Genomic DNA, 5,471 nt, shown 5'->3' on the forward strand with positions numbered 1-5,471 from the left:
CCTCCTTTTCCTTCATATCTCCCATTTTTCATCGGTTTTTGCACTTTTTTTCTTCCCTTAATTGCCACTTCCAAACCCATTCCAGCCAACTCTGACCACCAAATCCAATCTACACCACCAAAAGCTTACCAACCTCTCTACTACAAAAGCCCCTAAGTTGGACATTGCTCATTCACGGTTTGCCAAAGGCGGCCAGAAAAAGGCTAGGAACTGTGACAAAACCTAGGAGTGTTAGGGAAGCTATCGGGTCGGGAAACTTGGGGGTTTTGAGGAGGGCAAAACGGTGAGTCAAATGGAAGGTGGGGGATGATTTCCAACGAGAGGGCTGCCTGAGAAGGTTGAGAAATTGCTGAAGATGGTCGAGTGTTTTAGGAGTGATTGATGAAGCCAAAAGACCATCTTGCCCTCACTTATAATTGACTTTTGACCATCATGCCCTTCCTCCCAATGAAAATACTAATGGTGGGTAGTAAAGTGATTTTAAAGATTGAGGATGGGAAGTATCATTAAGGCATTTTTGGGTGGGAAAAAGTCGTTAACTCAAAATATTAACAATCACTTGCTTGATTGATTGATCACTTAGTGGCCCTAGTCTCCAAACCGAAGCAAATGGGAAGAGTGGATCATAATGTGGATCCCAACATTCATGGGCAATTGATAACTCTCTCAAACCAAGTTCTAGCCAATTCTCCTGTGAATGGATAGTCACCAAAAAGAACATCGCTCATTCCTTTGCCTTCACTCAAGGAGCCAAGCGACAACGAGAGCATCCACAGTCGAAACATAGGTTCGATCACCAAAGGGCAGTCGGAGATGACCACCACCAAGCATTTTATGTTTCCGCAAACATTGTTGTTGTTTCTGACCCTGGAGACAGCAGCTTCAAGTTTAGTTTTTCTCCCTTTGTCTCGGCGTACGGCTTCTCACCGACCAGGCTATGGCGTATTAGAAGTTACAGGACTTGACAAAGTTAGTGTCAAGATTTTCTTGGAAGACAACATTTGTGCTTGGATCAACCGTGGTTCTTTTATTGCATTAAGAATGGTAGCTCCTGTTATAAGCAAAACAAAAGCAGAATTTGTTGAGTCAATTAAGCTCAAATTAGTAAAGAATTCTGATTTAATTCTTTTGTACCCGCTCTAGTTATTTCCACTAGCTCTTTGCCACTCAATGGTCCAACCTCCACATTGGAAACCCAAATTATTAGTATGGGTTCTAGCAACAAGGATCTTTGAGGCTTCTGTGGGAGAGGCAATTAAGGTTGATTTGGAGCTTTCCATTTTTAAATAGCACAAGTGACTTCCTCACAGCTTCTGTATCTAGTTCTCTATGCTCCTGAAGAAAATACAAAACAGCGGTTAAGAATAGTTAGAAGAGAAAATTGTTAACTGTGCCGAATTTTGATACTTATAAGGATCGATGCAAACTAGCTTACATTACATCCAAGTTGTCAACGAAACCGTAATCGCCCTATGGAATCTTTAAGAGGCCATGAACTTTTAATCTCAGAATTCCCCTTACAGCATCATCAATGCGGCTCATAGGAACACCTTCTTGTTAACAAGATCTGTAAGGCACCATGATCTGCACGTCAAAGATAAAGAAATCATTCTTAAATCTTTTCATACAAATGCAACATACTGAATATAAAAAAAATTAAGAGAAATTCCCCTATACAGTCGTCTTCAGTTATTTGATTCCCAAATGTCAAAGTTTATTTAAAAGACAAATCCAACGTAAAATCATTTGACTTAATCTAATTGTCCTTGATAAAAATAAGAGCAAATATAGTTAGAATGTGTTAGATTATTAAGTCTAGCTCGATCTAGCTTGCTTAATTAGAATATAAATATACGGTGAAAGTATCAAAGTCTAGATTAAATGTTAGAGATCATATCTTTTGTTGTTTCATTGAGGTATATTTGTAAATCACTAAATTTAACAGCTAGATTTATTTTAAATAAAAACCTTCACATTTTGAGGAATTAAAATTATTGAGTTGACTATATATGTCTAAACCCCTAAAATAATAAATAAAAACTGACCATGTCAAACCAGCATTATTGAAGCTTCAACCGAATAAGTATAGTTTAAACTGTGCATAGGAGTAATTATGTTATTCCTTCCCAATCTAAGATGGTGAAGCCCTACCATAAAAATTGTTGGGCCAAGGTCCCTCCTATGTGAGGTGGCCCATTCAAAGCTCAATAGGTTGTAGTTAAAAAAAGAATAAGAAAAAAAAAAAAAAAAAAAAAAAGTTGCAACAGACGAGGCAGAAAAGAAAAAGAGAGTCAGGTTTTTCATCTCTGCAAAGTCTCCATCAAAGCTAGGGGTGTGGAAATCGGATTAACTGAATTGGATGGGGTGTTTTTCGAACCAAACAAGTTTTTCGGTTCAAACAATTTTTCGAACCGAAACCGAAACTGAATCGGAATATCATATGAACCGGTTTCTAACCAAATCGATAGTTCGGTTCGAAAACCGGTTAACCAATTTTATACACAATATTAAATTGAAGAACAACTCTGCAACAAAACTTATTCACTGCCTCTGATTATTTCAACTTTAATACATATCATCATAACAAGAATCAACAAAATGTTAACACTGCAAAATAATCCCAACTTTCTTCCCAATCTTTTAACACTATTCTCCTCAATATTTTAACTTCCCAATTGCATTTACAAGACCAAAATCATAGATTCATGAAGGAAAAACCAAAGAAAATAAAAAACTTACAAAACCTAAGAAACCCATTTGCTATAGATCCAGTCGTTAAAGAAAATGGGAGATGAGAGTGGGTTGGTTAAGGCCAGGTGAATAGATGTGTGGAAGAGAGAATTGCAGTTGCGCTGTTGTGGATGGTGGTGGGGAAGCTTGTTGAGATGAAGGTGTAAGTGGTCCCGATATCGCAACCAACCGACAAAGGCTTCGATTTGGACTAGCCACATGTCATCAGCAACCAAACATAGCTTAGCATCTGGATTTGAAATGTGAAATTATGGTTTTTTATATTTTTTAGAGATATTTTACAAGGCAGAAAAAGGGAGTTTGTAATTGTAGGAGAAGAAGCAATAAACATAAGTGGGGGCCAACAGGGGAAGGTGAGTAGTGGTGGGGTATTTGAAAACATGAGGAGTGAAGGAGAGTTTTAAATTTTAATTAGAGATAGATAGAGTTTCAAGGAATTAAATGCAGTGCAGGTGTGCAGAGTTTGTCAGTTTTTTTAATTTTAATTTTTAATTTTTTAACTCTCTCGCTCTTTACTTCTCTGGTTTCAAGTTCAACTTTGTTGGGACAATCAGCCTGTAATTAGTTCAAAATTCTGTTAACCAAACCGATTTTTTCAGTTTTCTTAATTTAAAAGACCGAAACTGAACCGGTTACTTTGAAAAACCGGTTTTTTGGATCAGTTTTCAAAATTTTTTTTAAGCACTAATTAAAGCGATGATCAAGCTCAAATTTGGAAGAGAGATTCACAACACAAGGAGCTACAATCTGAACAATGAAGATCAAATTTGTGAGTTCTAGAACTTGTGTTTTGCTTTCGTGAACAGTAATTATGAGTTTTAGTGAGATTTTTCCAACCTCCTTTTGTTAGTCAGGTTTCCACTCAGATGATGATGTTCTTATTATGATTATATTTCAAGATTTGGTTGTTCTTGATGTTTGTTTGTTGAATATATCTAATAAGCTAAAAAGAATCATTGTAAGACAATATTTGGTTGATAGTGAAGTTTTTGATTGGATTTCGATCCCATGGTTTTTCCCTTTGTATTAAAGGGTTTTCCAAGTAAATTCAAGTGTTTTTGTGTGATTGTTTGATGCTGAATTGTTACTATATTAGTGTGATTATTCTCTAGTCAATAGTTCACAAAANTTTTGACACTTTGACTTTAATTGATTGATTCCCTAACCTCTACCACTCTATGCCCTGTTTATAGTGGTAGGATAATATCAAACCTTTTTCACTGAGAAGAAGGATTAATTATTAATCCCTAAACGTATTCCACTCTTGATTTGGTTTCTAATCCTAAAACAAAAGCTACTTCTAATTCCATTATGACTCGAATTAGACATCTCTAACAATCCTCCATTCCGCCTGGTCTTATTGGGTTCAGTCAGAGGGAAGTACTTAATTACCCCTGTGGTCTTAGCCTACTATGGTCCTAGTTCAACTGTTTCAAATACTAGAAACTCCCCTTTGATTTTAATGGATGTCGGTCAAAACCATTAACTAAAGCTAAAATGAAAAAAACCCCTTAAACAGTATTATTAAAATTCTATTTATTTAATAGCTTGTTAGTTGGATTTTTTTAAGTTGTATATCTTTCTTAGAGGTTGGGTTCGATCCACTTGATAATTAAAGGTAATAATAAAATCTTTTAACATTACTATTTGACGATATTTTTGTCATTTTATTATTATTATTTTTTTTTTTTATGATCGGGGTGTCTGGGCAGCTTGCGTACAACTGAACTAATTCTCAAAGTCCATTGAGCACCTTACAAGCCCAATGTTCTAGGGTAAGCCATAAATGTGGTTGGTGGCCCTAAGGTCATTTGAACCATAAAAGTCAATAAAGTGAGCAAACCTTCATGACCGCTAGGCTAATCCCTTGAGGGTCTGCTTGGGAGTTTTATGGTAGCAGTTATGAGAGTAAATCATCGTAACGATTTTGAGGGTAAACCATCATAGCGATTTTGAGGGGTTTTTAGTAGCGGTTTTTAAAACACTCAACCTGTGCTTGGCAGTTTATTTTCCAACAGTTCTCACAATTTTTTTAAATGATAAATTTACATAAATGCCTATAAAGTTAAAACACTCTCTTTTGCTTAATTAACTTTGAAGTTATAAACTTGACTTGCATGTTTTTAGCTACTGAGTCTTGTGAAAAAGGTGTATTTACAAAGTTGTACTTATGTTTCTTATTTAACACTTGGTTTTGGGTTTTACTTCCATTATCATTAGTCTGTGTCATGGTTATCCGATTTAGTAAGAGTAGAAGATGTTATAATTATCAAATTGGAATGCTGGACATAGTTTTGACTCATGTGAAGAATAATATCAAGCAAATAAAATTTGAAAAGAAAGGAAAGATTGTAAATTAAGTTAAATGGGAGAAACAGATTGCGGTCAAATACTGGACACGGTTTGCTTGAGAGGCGTTGAAAATCCTTGAAAGCTTTGGTTCAAGATCATCATTGGGTTCACCGGTTTGTGATTTCTCAAACATCTCTCTCTGTAATAATTCTTACTTAATTGGTTTCTTTTGTGAAATTGTAATATAATTAAGGAAATTGCAATATTTCAGGATGAAAATTCTGACAATTAATTTGTGTTGTAATTTTATATTGAAAAATATTACCTCGGTTGTGCTTTCTTACCAACGAGAATATTCTTTGTTTTGCTACTTGGGTTTTGAGATGACTTATCAACCTGAAAACAGGAAATTCTTTGGGCAATGAGAT

At 35.4% G+C, this 5,471-nt stretch overlaps 1 pseudogene; it reads right to left on the reverse strand.

Annotated features, from left to right (window-relative positions):
* Positions 1-535: 535 nt before the first annotated feature.
* On the reverse strand, positions 536-1,362 carry LOC116105091 (annotated as a pseudogene).
* Positions 1,363-5,471: the final 4,109 nt, after the last annotated feature.

This window comes from Pistacia vera, unplaced genomic scaffold (genome assembly GCF_008641045.1).
Source record: "Pistacia vera cultivar Batoury unplaced genomic scaffold, PisVer_v2 Contig492, whole genome shotgun sequence".
NCBI lineage: Eukaryota > Viridiplantae > Streptophyta > Magnoliopsida > Sapindales > Anacardiaceae > Pistacia > Pistacia vera.